Raw genomic sequence first — 17922 nt, 5'->3', positions numbered from 1 at the left:
GGACTGTGAGGCAAAGCCCCACAGCAAAATTTATTTATTCAAAGAAAGAGAGAAAAGTTTACAATATGTACAAACCAGAAGTTAAAGACACAATGTCTCTAAGGCAGAGACTTAATCCAAGCAAGCAGACTATCCCTATGTTTAGCTTTAGTTCTATACTGCAGAAGAGTTATATCCTGGATAAATTTGCTTCTCCACTTAGTGAAAGAACACTTCTCATTTCTAAAGATTTTCCCATTTCTAAGGATCCATATGTTCCAACATGCAGTCATCAGAACTTCCATAAAGAAAGGCCGTCCAAAACTCCTTCTAGCCTGATCCAACACCTCTTGCAAATAATCATGTGGCTTCCATTCTATCTGTAGATAGTTCCAGATTCTCACACTGAAGTTACACTCAAAGAATAAATGAATTCGATCCTCATAAGTCCTCCCTGGACATAAAACACAGTGTGTATCTTCAGTCACCTTCCAATGTCTTCGCTTTAAAAGATCTCTTGTATTTAATCTATCTGAAAGCAATAACCACGCAAACACCTTTGTCTTCATGATACAACATGATTTCCATAGCCACTTATATATCCTAGGAACTTGAATGTGAGAATGTATGTGTGCATAAAAACTTCTAGCTGAATACTTCTCCCCCCAACAATACTGCCAAACATCTTTGCTTTCAGATAATGGATTACTCTGCATAATAACTTGTAACTACACTAGCTCCTGGTATGCTTGAATTGATAAAGGCCTATGGAATAGATTCCCCATCTCCTGAGCTTGATAAACTTGAGCCACTGAACAATTTTCATTGACCACAAAAGAAAATAATCTGGGAAATCTTGCACACATAGGCTGAGAAGAACTCTGTATGTCCCAGTTATCAGACCAAAATAATAAAGTATCTCCTCTTCCATGTTGCACCTTAGCCACACCTCTAAAATTATCCACCTGCTTTATGACATCCTTCCACCAAAAAGAACCACAAATGTGTTCTGCATGTGGCACTTTCCCTTGATAGTAGGCTTCCCAAATTAAATTTACCCATGGCGAGATCCCGCTTATTGTAAAATTTGTCAAGAAACTTGATCGGCAGAGCTGCATTCCGCTTCCGGAAATCCACTATCCCCAACCCTCCTTTGAGCTTAGGCTTACAGATCATATCCCAAGCTGCCGGTGATCGTTTGGGCTCACCATCCTTATCTCTCCATAGGCATTGTCTTAGAATTCCGTCCAACTGCTTAGTCAGCCCAACTGGCGGTTGTAAAGAACGAGAGGAAATGCGATGGCATAGATGCCAAAGCAGAATTTATCAGCTGCAATCTAGCACCTTGGGAAAGAAAACTAGAACTAGCGATCGAGTTTCCTTTCAAGCCTACATACCAGAGGTGATAATTCCGTAATTGTTGGCTTTGTTGTCCCCAAAGGTAGACCCAGATATGTAAAAGGCATTTTGCCTACCTGACAACCAAACGATCTAGACAAATGCTGAATCCTATCATCAGACACATTAATAGGTAGCATATATGATTTTTCATAATTAATCTTTAAACCAGTGGATGCTGAAAATTTCTGCAGAGTTTCCTTAAGTGCCAACAGCTGCCCCTCATTCGCAGGCAGTATTAATAAAGTATCATCTGCATATTGCACTATAGGAAAGTCCTCATCACTTGTTTCAATGGGTCTGGCAAGAGTACCTTGTAACACCATATCATTCACTGCAGACTGTAGCAAATCTGACCCAAAAATATAAAACAAAGGTGATATTGGATCACCTTGTCTAACTCCACGTTTGCATTGGAATTGCTTCCCTGGTATTCCATTCAGCAAAATGGAAGAGGTACCTGATGATATGATAGCTTTGGCCCAATTGATCCACTTCTTATTAAAACCCTTGAATTCCATCACTTTCAAAATAGCCTCATGCTCTATTGTATCAAAAGCTTTTGCAAAATCTAGCTTCAAGATGACTATTGGTCGTTTTGAGATCTGACAAAGGTAAAGATATTCAAAGGACCATGCTAAGCAATCCTGGATAGATCTGTTTCTTAAGAAACCATACTGATTTTTATGAATGCAATCTAAGATCCTCCCTTGCAATCGATTTGCAGCCAATTTTGTCAAGAATTTAACACACACATTTGTCAAAGAAATGGGACGAAAATCATTAACTCTGACAGACACCTGCTTCTTTGGCACTAAAGTAATGTATGAGCCATTAATATTTGCCAATTGAATTGATTCATCATGAAAATCTGCTGCCAACTTATAAAAATCTTCCTTCACTATGTGCCAAAATCTCTTCAGAAACAACCCATTGAAACCATCTGGTCCAGGGGCCCTATCCACTGGCATCTCCTTAATGACCTCATCCATCTCCTTTTGCTCAAAGGGTTTAGTAAGTTCCTCCAAATCATCTCTCCTCTGCAAGAGTCTCCCAAGATCAAACTGCATAGAGATACCTTGGGAACATCCCATTCTATTCTTATATTCGATCCAGAGCATACCGACCATTGTGTCATGATCATTTATCTCATCCCCCTCTTCATTAATCAACATAGCAATGGTATTTCTTCTATATCTCTCAGTTGCCATTGCATGAAAGAATTTTGTGTTGTCTTCACCTTGTTTGATCCATCTAATAGTGCATCTTTTTTTCCAGTAATTGCACTCAGCCAAAAGCAACTCATCCAGATGTAACTTGACAATACTTCTAAAATTAAATTCCACTCTGTAAAGAGGCCTCCACTCTTCCAATGTATCCAGAGCCAAGATCACTTCATTACATTTTTGAATCAGACCTTTTAACTTGGCCAAGCTCACATGCCACTTTTTCAGTTCATATCTTAACATCTTAAGCTTGTCAGCCATTCTAGCTGAACTGTACTTTTTACAAGATTCCTTTGCCCAAGCACTATTTACACATTCCAAGAAACCAGGCATATCCACCCAATAATTATCAAATCTAAAGATTCTTGCTTTCGGAATATTTGTGTCAATGTTCACAACACAGGGAACATGATCAGACCCATTCTTGGCAAGAGGAATCACCATAGTGTTTGGGTATGAGGAAATCCAATTAGCACTGGTAAGGAACCAATCCAATTGCTCAAGTAATGGATCCTTTTGCATGTTTGACCATGTGTAAGCTCGACCTTTGATTGGAATTTCAAGCAACCCAAGATGACCAATGATTTCATTAAACAAAAACATGTCATTAATATCACCACCAGGCTTATTTCGTTATCATGTGACCTCATAAAGTTGAAATCTCCCAACAGCAACCAATTTGCTTCAGTAGGAATGTGTAAATTATATAGCCAGGACACAAAATTATCCCTCTCCACACCCTGACAGGGTCCATATACACAACCCATGGTCCAAACTTCATTGTTGTGCATAGAGGTGAACTGTACAACAATGCCATACTTTTCTGTTTGTAACAAAACCCCTGAAAAACTGGCTGAGTTCCAGAGCACTAAAATCCCCCCTGAGGCACCCACTGAAGGAGCACAAACAAAGCAATCAAAACGTTTTGGACAGAATTTCCGAATAGTTTTCCAATCAAAGCTCTCACATTTTGTTTCTTGCAAACAGATAATATCACATTCACTTTCCTCTATCTTTGATCTCACTTGTCTCTGCCTATTGTCAGCATTAATACCTCTCACATTCCAACAAAGAATTCTCCATTTTCGTTTAGATAAAGTATTCATTAATAAAACCATTAATAGTGCAAATAAGCCATGACTGACACATAATATCAGCCCACATCCATCTCAAAGTCACATAGTACAAACCATTACCGAGTGCTAGGGACATCGGTCATAACAAACACAAAAGCACACCAAAGCCTGATCGTAACCGACCAATTAACATCCAACGACCAAGCCGGTAACATCACTATCAAGTTTGACATAGCATACTTCCCAAAAGCAACACACTCACACACCCACTGACACTGAAACAAGCCCCAAGAGGTCCCACAGGTTCCATCACCAAAAGCCCTTATATCTGTGCTTGACTTAATCATTCTTCTTAGTAGATTTCCCCCCTGTCTTGGCCTCAGCTTCAAGCTGCTCCTGTGTTAACTTGCTGGGTGCAATACCTAAGGACAAACCCACTCTCTGCAACACATGTACAGGAGTCACAGGGTATGCATCTTCTGGGACTTCTGCATCTTCATCCTCTTGGTTACCCTCTTCTTCCTCCTTCTCTGCATTTTGTATCAGCGAGCTTGGCTCTTGACTTCTTCTTAATCTTAGGTCTGGACGGATAGTACTTGGTTTAGGCTTATATCCCTCCTTCAAACAGCTTCCGGTGAACCTCCTTTCTTCGATTGCACAAGTTGTGTCTTAGGCTTACTCCTTGTACCTCTCCTTCTACTCATCACGGTAGGAGTAGCAGATCCACGATAATGCCCTCCTCTCGAACCCTTCTGGTTTTCCCCGCACTCTCCCAAAGTGCTATGCTTACGTTCTTCCTGCCATGTCAACAAGCCAACTCCACCCTTTTCCTTCACCAGCTTCTTGCCATGAACTCCAGTCAGAATCCAACTAGATGGTAGCTTATTCAAGGCTAGCGAGTAAACTGTGAATCCATACGAGGCCACGGGAATAGTGCAAAAATAAAGAGCGAGCAACATCCTTGACAAGCACCTTTTCCCATTGCATAGCGGTGGTAGGTCCGGCCCAAACCTAGTAATCACCATACCTAAGTTGACCACCTGATTTTGATATCGAAAGTGTGGCATGGCTTCCCGCATATTCACCGATGATTCCGAGTCCTCGGACATTGACGACACCATTGATTCGGGCATTTCTTCTACTTCCTCTACCTCCTCCTGTTGCTTTGTGGCTCCGCATGATCTTGCCGATTCACCTGGTGAGCATCATTGTCGGCTTGTACCACATCCCACCCCACCTCGCGGGTGCCGGGGATTGACAAACAGATTATTATTTGGTAGCAGCTCCCCAGGGAAAGGGTGTGGATTGCCATCCAATGGCATTTGATCTTCATCCGCCGGCAACACATCCGCAAAATCTGCTGTCAAGATGTACACTGGCGCTCGTCCGAGATTCTCGTACCCCTCCTACTCGTACCAAATTTTCCAAACACCACATCGCGCGGTACCAGCTGAGGAGAAGGAAACGAGGCGTAGACCAATGCTCTCTCCTTAATGGGATCATTGCTATTCCAGGTATGAAATTGTCCAAAAGTCGATACAGCGTTAGCAATATCCAGATTGTTACGATAGTCAAGATGCATACCCAAAAACATGAGCCAACCACGGCGAAATCCCACCGCAGATCGATGATTTTGAGGCGCTTCCCCCACATGCAAGAACCTAAGCCCACTGTTCTGCAGTTGATATTGTCCATGCTGTACTAACGCATTTACTGAATTTGGCCCATTCAACTGAAAAAGCCCCACACCGAACAGACTCGCCTGAATCGAGACCACATTGCGCTGTAACGGACCAACAAGAAAATCATGCACCTGGTCTCTCCAAAGAGCAGCAGCTTGAGGCGGAGGTGGCGGATCAATCACTGCAATACAGTAGTCCTGATGCTCCGACGGCGGGTCTTGAACAGGGAAGTAGTAAGTCCGCGGCAGTCTTGTCGGACCACCGTCGATCACTTGATGCCCCCACGGCAGCCAAGGCAGTGGGTCTACCTCATAGACCGCCATTGCTTCCGACGATGGCGATATTGGCGGCGGAGTAGGGTTAAGGCTTTTTTGGCTAGAAGCTTTTGTTTGTTTCCTCGGAGAAGACGAGTCGGCCGAGGTTAACAGGGACTCTGGTCCTTTATTGGAAGTAGGAACGACCAATTTAGGAACCCACTGTTTTTTCCCTTTATTCTGTCCAAAACAGTTGCGTTTAATGTGTCCATAGCAATAACAGGCCCTACACCTGATGTCATTTTCACAGTCCTTCGTTTGGTGGCCCATATGCAGACAGCGCCCACAGGCCCAGACCTTGTAGGCCATATCATCTATCATCTGCTCAAAATCCTTTTGGGCCTCCTCTTCCGTTACAGGCACCACATTAACATGGGCCGCCACATTGGGCTCAGACTGTGCCACTGCAGTATTTACCTCAGGCTGTCTCTCCCGCCCAACTTCATTTGACCTTTGCTCAAGCACTTTATTCTGGGCAAAAGAAAAATCTTTCATCGAACCAAAGGTAATTGGGGGTGTAGCTGTTGTGACAAACATTTCCCTGGGATTTTGCCTAACAGATACAGAGGGATCCACATATCCCAAGCAGGCCGGGTATTGAATTTTATCAGCAAAAACCAACTTTTTCTGTTCTTGAAGCCCTTGCTTTACTGACTTTTTTTGATTAGTTCACCCATTTTGACAATCGATGCTAATGGGGGAGAAGTTTAGAGGGTTTAAGGGAATGGTTTTATACTTAAGTTTGGTTTGTGCTTAAGTGTTTTACCTCTCATGCATTCCATATTTATATGTTGCATGGTTGTATATATATAGTGGAAATTGTCCCAAAGGTTAATCTTGACAATGTATGCAATGAATTCATGTTCATCACATGTGCATACATTGTGGGGGAGTTTTCTCTATATATATTGGTTCTACTCACATCCCGTGCATTTGTGGTAGTTGTGTGAGTAGAGCCGGTTTTTGATATGGGCTAGTAGCTTTGTGTTACTTGACCATATCAAATACAACCTCTTGTATACAACTTATTCTCGGATAAGTTGCGTACTTGTTTCTAATATTCATTATATAAACCCTCTTATTGTGGTTGTCATCAATTACCAAAATGGGGGAGATTGTAAGGGTATATTGCCCCTATGTGTGGTTTTGGTAATTAATGACAACCCCTATGGACTAATGTTTTCATTAAGTTTATATGAAGGAATATTCCATAGGTACTACTTGTACTCCATGTGTTGGATTCAAGTATGGATGCCATGAAGATAAAGGTATACCTTGTGTATTGACATCAAGATCATTAGTATGAAGATATATATATATATATATATAGGTCTGCTATTCTTGAACCGGTTCGAGAATAGCTATTCTCGAACCCTTTCTGAACTTCTCGCTGCAGAGCATGTGAACTTCCGGACGGAACCCCAAAATTTCATGTTTTGACGGACATTGTTTTCAGGCTAGTTTTTGAGCCGCTTATCGGAATGATGCATATGATATAGCGTTGGAAAGATATGGAAATTTCGAAACTTTTTTGTGCTGAAAGTGTTTTCAAATTACGGACAGTTTGAAACTAATTTCAAATATACAAAACTACGTTTTCGCGGATTTCTCCATTTTCGGACAGTTGTTTGCGCTTAATTTTTACACCGATTGTCGTATTAATACATATGATATACCATTGGAAAGATATAGAAATTGCGCACCATTTTTGTCTTGGATGTTTTTCCAAATTTTGTATGGTTTAAAATTAATTTCGAATATACAAAAAAGTTTTCGCGGATTTCTATATATTCATAAGGTTATTTGGATCCATTTTTTCAACCGTATGTCGGATTGATACAAATGATACCCCGTTGGAAAGCTGTTGACTAGGCACAAACTTTTGGTGTTGAACATTTTTCCAAACTATTAACGGTTTAAGAACAGATTTCGAAAAACTTGATTTGGTTTCCGCTCAGAAAAACAGAGTACCTAAACATCCCCTATATATGGAAGTGAACTTCCAGGTTTATATTAGTGAACTTCGTGCCTTGGTATAAATGTTTTTAATGTTGGTTTTGTTGTAGTTTTTAAAAAAATTATCCGGATGCAAATAATCCGGGTATAAAAAATATACCACTAAAAAGATATCCATTTTGTGCAACTTTTTCATGTTGATTATTTTCCAGAATTTCTTGCGATTTAGCAGCAATTTCAGATATACAAAACTCTGATATATTTTCCTTGATAGTGGACTTCCATGATTTACATAGTAGTAACGTTTGAATTTTTCACTATTTTTTATGCTAGATCGAGTATTTTATAATAGACTTACGGAGTTCCATGAGTAAATTTCGTGGTATTTATAGTTTATTTTTTCGTGGTATTGTACAAGAATGAACTTTTATACAATAGAAATGTGAACTTTCTGTATGGATCTTTTTCTCAACGACTACCCAATAATGAAAAGTGCAATTTTCTACACAGAACTTTTCTCAAAAAAAATGAACTGATGTATTAATAAACATGACATCCTGATTAAAGAAAGGGCAAACTTTTTAGAGGCATTTAGAGAACTTCCTGCCAAAAAAACTTCACCCAGATTAGAAGCAAACTTCTCACGGTAGATGAAGTGAACTTCCAAACACACATTTTATATCTCAACATATTTTTACGAGACATCACATATAGCACAATTTCAAAGATGATCTGTAAAATAGGAGGTGGCACACAATGCATATAGAGATGCTCAACTCGGCCAGAGCCCAATGACTGAACTACTCATGGCCTTAAACCGAACTTACACTAAAAAACTAGCTAACTGAACTTCACAACAAATCAGGGCTGCGAACCAATTCATTACAACGAAGCTTTTCCCGATGCCCTAGGAGACAAAACCATTGATGGCCAGACCACCACCAGGGCTCATCGTAGTCCACCAGTCCAGCCTTTTGCATGGAGTTGACTTCCAACTGCTGCAACCTTTGTCTTGGAAGTCCAGCCCCCTGATTCACATAAATGGCATCAAATTTGTTAGGCCAAAATAAGACTACTTCAAACAAATAGAAAGGTGAACCGTAAAAAACTAAACTGATTTGAGACCAGAAACTTGAGCGCATATGCATGATGTTAGAAAGTCGAAACAAGCATCAGTACAAAATGAAATGTAAGCTTTCTTTTGTAAGCAACACATCAAAACGAAGCCGTATTGCATGCATAGTGGATGTGCCCCATGTTCTTGATGTGTGATGGCATCCTATTTTTCTTTCATGCATCTGTTTTTCGTGTGCAGGAACAATGGATGTGCATTCAGTTACCCCAGGTCTGCAGACCAAATGTGCAGTCATCAGTCAAATTGAGAAGTGTACATTTTCAAGTAGAGAAGTGTACTGCCCAAATTTCTTTCGACATCAATACCTGCAGAACACAGGGTCTCAAAAAATAAGGAGAAGGGGAAAACAGGGGACATGCGTTTCTCTGTATCGTGAGGAGCAACCGAGCAAGCCTACGTGGACCTCCATTATCTTCATTCGAACTTCTCCATTATCGCATACGAACTTCTCGAAATTCCACACAGCGTCGGCCCGAGAGACGCAGGGGAATCTGGAACTCACATTGGTGCACTTGAGTGCGTACCTGCAGCAAAACATCTAAGAGCAGGTAGCAATACACCCCAAAAAAAATTCTCATATGCATTCAAATCTGAAGTTGTCGCTGCTTGATGGACGTTTTTTTCAACAGGAAGTTTTACCGCACTAACTTGTCGTGTGAACCAAGTGAACTTCTCACGTGACTCCAATCAGAGAGCCTGAAATGAGGGTTTCGCTGCTTGATGGACGTCTAGTCTGGGAAGGAGACGGTGCCTGAGAGGAGAGGTTCAGAGTGATGCACCTGGGCAATGGTTCAGAGCAGCGTCCGAGTAACTCCTGGGACAGAGCCCTAATTTCTAAGTAAAAGACACATGCACTTCCTGTAAGTAAGAAATATTTGCGCATATTATTATAGTAAATCTCAATACTTCCAATCAAAACAATTAAACAATTCGAGCTTCAAGAAAAATAAAACAAGAAAAGGGTGTACTAAATGCCATTTATGTTGAACTGAACTCTAGATGCAAACCTCTGGTTCAATTTATGGTTCATTAATCTTATATCTCTCTACTTCTCCCGAAGTGAACGGAAGTGCCCCAGATATTAAACAAGTTCATACAGGTTCAAAGAGATATCCTCAGATATAAATGAACTGCCCAAAAGAATAAAAGTGAACTAGAAATCTGAACAAAGTGAACTTCTTTTATTCTCAGCATCCCATGAACAACACATTCTGTAGTGCGGGTTGTTGCTACTGGTTTCTGAAACGGGCACTGCTCGTGGTTTAATATCTGAGTCAAGGAAGTTTGGCGAGCGAGTAGGACTGGGGCGTCCGTAGGGGCAGCACGCGCAAGCTTGAATTTGGTGGACTCCAGGTGACCGTGTGTGGAGCACGGTGGACCACAGGTCAAGGAGGGGAGATAAACTTCCAGGATAAAATAAGTGAACTTTGTGATCGGTAAATGTTGAACTTCAGATTTTAAATATTGTGAACTACTTTTTCACACCATTTAGATAATTTTCCGAATCTTAAAAATGCAGCAGGTAGTAAAAGTGAAACAGAGGAGAGAGAACTCCTAAAAATAAAAAGAGGCATCAATACCAGACTCGAAAATAGAATAGCAACAGCTGCACTGCAGACTACCCGAAATCAACCGAAGAGGCGCTGTTAACATACCTGAAGATGGAGTTGCACATGCTCGCTGTGGAGAGCTATGTGAACTACCGCGGCGGGACATATGAATTCCCGTATCAGCGCTTCTCCCATGGGCTCTGGAATGTAACATAAATTAACTCAGAAATGATCTTTTCTGTGAACATCTAGTGAACTTCTTTGTGATAAATAACCTACATCACTATACCAAGCTGAACTTCTAATTTTTCTCTCAGGCACACATCCACAACACATACATGTATTTCAATTATTAGCAAGAAATAGGAATCAAAGTAGAGTAGAGCAGTATAGTTCAGTTGAACACACCACACCAGTTCACATCGTAGCAGGAGCAGTGCACTTTAGCTCATATCAACATACACGTTCGCATCAGCAAGCGAGCATGCAACAACTAGGTAGTCTTGGGCAGCACGCAGGTGGTATTTGGGTGGCCAGGTAATATAAAAATGAACTCTCACATACACGAATGTGCACTTCCACAAAAGCATCAGAACTACTAGAGAGGACATTGAAAAACACCTAGTCAAGCTCACTACTAGAGAGGCACATAGCATACCTCACTTAGGCAGGCAATAAAACAAACACGTATCACACGTTTAAACTAACACACTAAAGTTCGATCTTCTCTTACTGGACAAAGTGAACTTTCACATTAAATTTATAAATACCAACCGATTGAATGGTTCCATCCGAGACTGAACATATGCTAATAGATGAAACGAACTTACTGCTAATAGATGCATTGTAGTGCCCCGATAATTATGAACTTCAGGCTCATACGAGGTGAACTTCCCGACAAAACAAGACTTCGGGGCAAAAAAGATGAACACCTTGAGTTGGACTAGCAAACTTGCATTTTAAATAAAAGCGGACTTCACACTTTTGTGTATACTTAATTTCTGATTTTTCTTCAAGAGGAAGAACATATGCATGGTCAGTACTATGTGTATACACACTGAATTCCTAGATAGAGAATGTGAACTGCTGGGACAATTATTAGAAGTAAATCATTTTGGATAAACTAATTTTAAAAAATAAAATGAACTCATTTTCACTATATTCAAACTTCCAGATTTGAAAATAGTGAACTATGTGCAAAAAATGCGAAATTTTTTACACATGGGTGAATTGAACCCATTTTGCTGAAAAAAGTGGAACTTATTCTGAAAAATAAAGTGAACTCTCCCACCATTTAAACTGAACTTCGAAATTTGACTTTCCTAAGGACATAATAAACAGGTGCACCATGTAGTTCATCTATTGGAGTACAGGCACAGTAGTGCTAACTCAGTAGTTCAGTTTAATCATTAAGTCAGTTATAAACTTTTTCACGATGAAGAATATGTGTGTTAACTGAAATCAGTCTATGAAACGATTTTTCCCAAGTAAAAATGAGTAAACTTCATATGTGAACTGGGCGAAATTGAATTTTATGTGCTGCAATCGTCTAAAATTTGCTCAAATACAAAGCTGAACTACCTTTTAATAAAATTACACAAGGCAACAGTTAAGAAATATAGTACAACACTAGCGGCAGTTTTTATATCTGTACTTCCCGCACTAACTCTCTGAACATCAGATTTATAGCTAGTTGACGAAATGGACTTTGAATAGCTAGTTGATTATGTTTCTCAAAATAACCCAAGGAAGTGTTCTCAAAATTACCTTGTCGATTGTATTTTGTGAAGATACACCTAGACATCAGAGATGCAAGGAAGTAACTTCTTGAAATCGGAAAGTGAACTTCAGAAATGACTGTTGTGTGCTGCAATTATCCAAACTTTTCCTAAACAGAATGCTACTACTCCCTACACATAATGTAAAAAATCTAACACAATTCATAAACATCATTATTAGCTCAAGTAGCATCAGCATACCAATGTGGATCGAAATAGGAAAGATAGCATAGATATGAGTTATGATATTTAAAGTTCAGACCATTCAGTGCGCACTTATATTAGCTCAAAGGAGGTGACAGAAAGATCAAAATAAACCTTGAAAGTAAACGCGGACGGACAACACACCCCGACTATATAAAGCTGAACTTTCACACCGAGAAAAAGTGAACTTCCATTGTGGTTTGGCCGACAAAATAGTTGATGAGGCAACTCCCGTGAGAAAATAGACAAACTTCCCCATGGAGTATTACTGGATCATCATGCCACGTCTTAGATATAGCATAGTAGGCTTGATCAAGTGGTGTACCTTACATATAACAAAAAAGGCAGCATAAGGATACTACTAGTAGGCTTGATCAAGTGGTGTACCTTACATATAACAAAACAAACATCCTAACAAGTCAGAGATGTATTTATTTGGATAGAAAACTTGAACTCCTATTAATTTACACAATGAACTGCCAATTTTCATGTAGTGCACTTTTCGAAGCATAATATAATCAAAACATATTATACAGGATCTGCAAGACTGCAACCACGTACCAGAAAAAATATCCTCGAATGAACTTCGGGAGGAGAACGTGTGGGAGTTCACAAGAGTGCCATGGACGGACAAGCTGCCGGGATTTCGTGCTGATGCTTCCTGCCGACACCGTGGTGGTGGAGTTCGGTTGGTGCTCAGGGGAAATCCCGAGCTTAAGTGGAGGTGGTTGAGGTGTACTGGGTTTCTCTGGTGGTTAACCGGACGACGCGCTGCAGAGGATATATAACTCGCAACCTGTAGAGCATGCAAATCAACTACCTACAGTACTAGCATCCAACATCCCCACACATAAGATCATAGTACTACTAGTACTGTCTTGGCAGACAACACAACCTAGTTCCTAAACATGCCACTAACTGAAAACAAAATGTAAGACCTGGTACGGAACTGAAACACTCTATACAGTTAAATGACGACATAAGATAAAAGTTCAGAACTAAAAGGAACTTCGGAAACTGAATATAGTGAACTCCTACTTTGGTTTAACACATCAAACTCTACAAAACGAAAAGTGAACTTTAATTGTTTTACACATCAAACTCAAAAGTTTTTTTTATAGTGGACTTGGGTAAATAATGATATGTCGCTTAATAAGTGGACTTCCTATTGTTTAGCTTTTCTAAGTTAATAATAGGAATAATGAACTTCCACACAAAATAAAACCGAATTTTCACATTGAGATAAAGTGAACCTCAAAAGGAAAATGATGTGAACTTGCAGGCAAAAATAATTGACAGAGTGAATTGCGTGACAAAGAGAAGGTGAACCTTTTGGTGAATTCGAGATGAACTTCCTGTATTTTTAAAGCTGAATGGTTTCTTCAATCACCCTTGCCTATGTATAAAAAAGACAAATAGCGCCAGAAGAATGGTCTGCAATTGCTTGCCTATTACATATTTTTTTGTAGCTTTCTTGAGCAAGCAAACTTCAATTGTTTTATACATAAAATTCAAAATATTTTTATGGAGTGGGCTTTAGTTTTTCGAGTAACGAACTGCCGTAACTTAACAAGTTGAACTTTTTATACAACAGAACATTTTCTGCTATTTTTAATCCTTTTTCCACACGTTGATGATGAAACAATATAAAGGTGGAACGCATTGCACATGAGGGCATCAATAGTAAAAGTTCAGCTCTGAACTAGTATCACTTCTAAACTGAAATACGTACCAGATGCACAGTGAAATGCATCACAACTACTTGATCGAGATGGCATAGTGGTCATGGTAGCCTACCAATAATTAATAAGAATAGGATAATTTGTTCAAAATGTAAGACTGTAAGTCATTATGCTTTAAACAGGGCCAATAAGAACAGACTTGCTATGAAGAACTAGATAATCAAATAAAAGGTGAACTTTGCTCCGCTGTACCCAAGTGCACTACTTTGCAACACATCAAAACGAGCCTACCAGTCACAGTTCGATGTCTACTTCCTGAACATAGTACATGTGAACTTGCAATGAAATCCCAGGAAATACTAAGTGAACTTGCTAATTTGAATAGTATGAACTACATTAAACTTGGTGATAGAAAAATATGAAAAATATCACCTCAACAGCAACTCTGATTCAGTGGCTACTCTCGGTTCAGATGCATCCCCGCACATGTAATTTTAACAAGTGAGCTTCCAAAAGAAATTGAGGTGAACTTCCAAACTTTTTTTCCACAAAAAATGGACATTACATATGTACTAATAGAACTTCCCCGAAACGAAAGATTAAGAACTCTCCAAAATACACAAATATACTACCCGAAATACACAAGTTCACTGCCAGAATTCGCCTAATAAAATGATCATGGTGGAAAAATAAACTCACCTGTAAAAGGAAATGAAATCTTAATGAGAAACGAAGTACACACCCTAAGATCAACAGATTTTTGAAACAAAAATTAACTTGCCAAACAAACAAAACTCCTAGAACAAAAAATGAACTTCAACTACCGACGTAGTGCACTTCTCGACAAATTTAAACCCACACTTAAATAAACAGAACAAACCAAACTTCCAGAATCTCATGATTTGGAACCGGTTTTTGGTTTTTTGTATTTCTTTCTTCGAGTGAACTACCAGAAAAAATGAACATCCCCCATGGCAGAAGAAAATTTCTAGGAGAGTTTTCAGCGTGCTTCTAAAAAATATATATCCAGGCAAAAGTGGATAAACCTCCACACAAAAGTGTATTGGTTTTTCTATGTGAGACGAAGTGCACATCTGTGTTACCCAAAGAGAATTGTCTGAATCGACCAAGTGAACTTCTTCATATAACCAAAAATTTGTCAGAATAAGGGAACACACAGTTAACTACAACCGCACTAGTGACTACACTAGAAAATGAACTAATCTGGAGCAGCTGTCCGATCTTTGTTTACAGCCCATGGTCTGAGCTGAGCTACAAGCAAGCGAGCATGTAGCTTCACTCTTCATCTCATGGTCCTGATCCTGAACTTAGCTGGGCAGAGATAGTCCTAACTGGAACCATCAACCATACGCCAGTGTTAGGATGTCCATGGTACTGTTAAGCGGCGAATGTTACTGCCAATCCAATACTGGCAAGAACTAGCTTGGATTTAGAAAAGCCATCATCTAACAATGATTATATTTTCTATGCCTACATATTTTTTAAATAAAATTCTAGAACTGTGTGCCTGAGTAAGACACCCATGATCAGACCTCGTACACAAAATACGCGAAGAGCTAACAGTCCCGCTAACAAGATTCATTATTAGCAAAACATAATAAAACTGCAAAGAACTCTTCGCTCGTCAGTCTATCTATTGCCTCCCTAGTTGCTTACGTGAATCGCCCCCAAATCGCACTTGGAAATATTACATCACGGCTAGGAAGATCCCACACCTAGTTCTTATACAAAAGAAAGATAATAAAAGTAACTTCTTGAATTTCCACGAAAATGCAATCATTTTCATTTTCAGTCAAGAAATTGATAACTTTCGTTACAGCCGAAACACATCGCAGTTCAGTTCGGCAGGGCGGTAGTTCAGTTCAGCGTAGGTGCACACTTCTGGTCGTGTCTCTCTACACGTACCAGCGGCTTAGAGTTGGGGAGAGGGAAGTTAAGAGTTGGGGAGAGGAGCACCTGGGGTTTGACTTGCGGGAGCTCGCCGGTGAGGTTCAGTGCGGCTGGAGATCCGGATGGAGGGGCGGCGACCATGTTCGTTGGAGTCCACAACCAACCTGGATGGTTAGCCCGGTGGCCGCGAGCTGGGGTGGGAGGTCCATGGCGATGTGCTAGGGTGGGGGTAGGTGGTGGCACGCCGGGGTGGTTGCCGAGGTGGGCGCGCCGGGGGTGATTGCCGGCAGCAATCGAGGATGGGAGGCGGCGCGATGCAGTAGGGTGGGCGGATCCGCGCGGTCGAGGTAGGAGGTCGGGGCAGCGCCGTGGAGGAGGGAGGCGGCGCCGCGCCATTGAAACAGGAGGCGGTGTTTGGCGATGGAGGTCGGGGCCGCACCATAGAGGGAGGCCGGGGCACCACCATGCGGGGGAGGGGGGCGGGCGTCATTGGAGGAAAGATGCCGGGGAGCAGGTGGATGGTGACAGCGCGGCGGCACTGACCGGCGGCGGGGAACCAGAAGGCGAGCGGGATTTGGGGATGGCGTGCAGGTCGAGGGTGGCTGGGAGGAAGAAGCGCAGGCAGTAGAAGGTAAAGCGGGATTAGGGAGTTCGGTTTGGTCGGGGGTTGAGGTTGGCCGACTCGGGACGGGATTCCGGTTCGGGAGTAAAGGTAAAACAGGATTAGGGGTTCTAGAATAGCTATTCTAGAACCACTCTTAAGGGGGGTTCGAGAATAGTTGGGCTCTATAAATATATAAATATATATATATATATATATATATATATATATATATATATATATAGGATAAATACTTCCTACTCCTGGGTGTAACTACACCCATGTCTCATATACTACCATACGGAAGTATGTACCATACTTTATCGGTTTGAGTATGTTATTACACTATATCTAAGGTATTGTAAACCAAATTTGGTGAAAAAATATGCAAGTGAGCATGTAGTTTGCACTATATAGCCGAAATACATGCATATGTATACGTAAAAATGAGTCTACGTAAAAAAATGTACATACTGCCTACAAAGTATTATATATACTACCAAAATAGTCTAATATACTTCATACTACATGTACATACTCTCGGTATGATAGATACTCTCTAGATTATGAGAAACACGTGTGGGTGTAACTACACCCGGTGTAGTATGAATATGTCCTATATATATATATATATATATATATATATATATATATATATATATATATATAGAGCCCAACTATTCTCGAACCCCCCTTAAGAGAGGTTCTAGAATAGCTATTCTCGAACCCCCTTTCTCACCCGAACCACCCACAAGCCGCTTCGGCCTGAGAGAACGCACCGAGGCCAACCTGAACCTCCCCTAGTTTCTTTCTTATCGAGGGGAATGGCTTCGCCTGGCCCCAAATCCCGCCCGCCTTCTTCCCGGCGACCGGCCCAAATCCCGCTGCACCTTCTTCCCGTCGGCAGGCCCAAATCCCGCCTCACCTTCTTCCCCGGCGGCAGCCTCATCCCACCGCCCGCCCACCTATTCCTTCTGATGGTGGACGAGCCGCCAACATCACTTCCGGCCACCGCCGCCGCCGAGCCACCGGGATCAGTTCCCGACGCCGCTACCGAGCCAGAGAAGGCGGAGGAGGAGGGGGACAAGGAGGACGCGCTGCTGGAGCACGCGCAGGCCCTGATTTCGCCGGTCGTCGGGCAGGAGGGCGACCCCAGCCCGCAGCTGATACACACCCTCGCCACCATCTGCGACGTCCAGGAGGCTACAGGGGCATCACGGGGCTAGACGCGGCTCCGCAGTCGCCGTCGTCTCCTCCCCCTCCCACCTCGATCTCGCCCACCGCCTCCCGATCCGGGCAGATCTCACGTCGGCGGCCATGGAGAACCTGATCTCGCTCGTCAAAAAGCTGCAGCGGGCCTGCACCACCCTCGGCGACCACGGCGACGAGAGCGCTCTCCCCACCCTCTCGGAATCGCTGCCGTCCATCGC

The sequence above is a fragment of the Lolium rigidum genome, chromosome 7, assembly GCF_022539505.1.
Source record: "Lolium rigidum isolate FL_2022 chromosome 7, APGP_CSIRO_Lrig_0.1, whole genome shotgun sequence".
NCBI lineage: Eukaryota > Viridiplantae > Streptophyta > Magnoliopsida > Poales > Poaceae > Lolium > Lolium rigidum.
The sequence above is the reverse complement of the archived record's forward strand: the minus strand, read 5'-3'. Positions refer to the sequence as shown.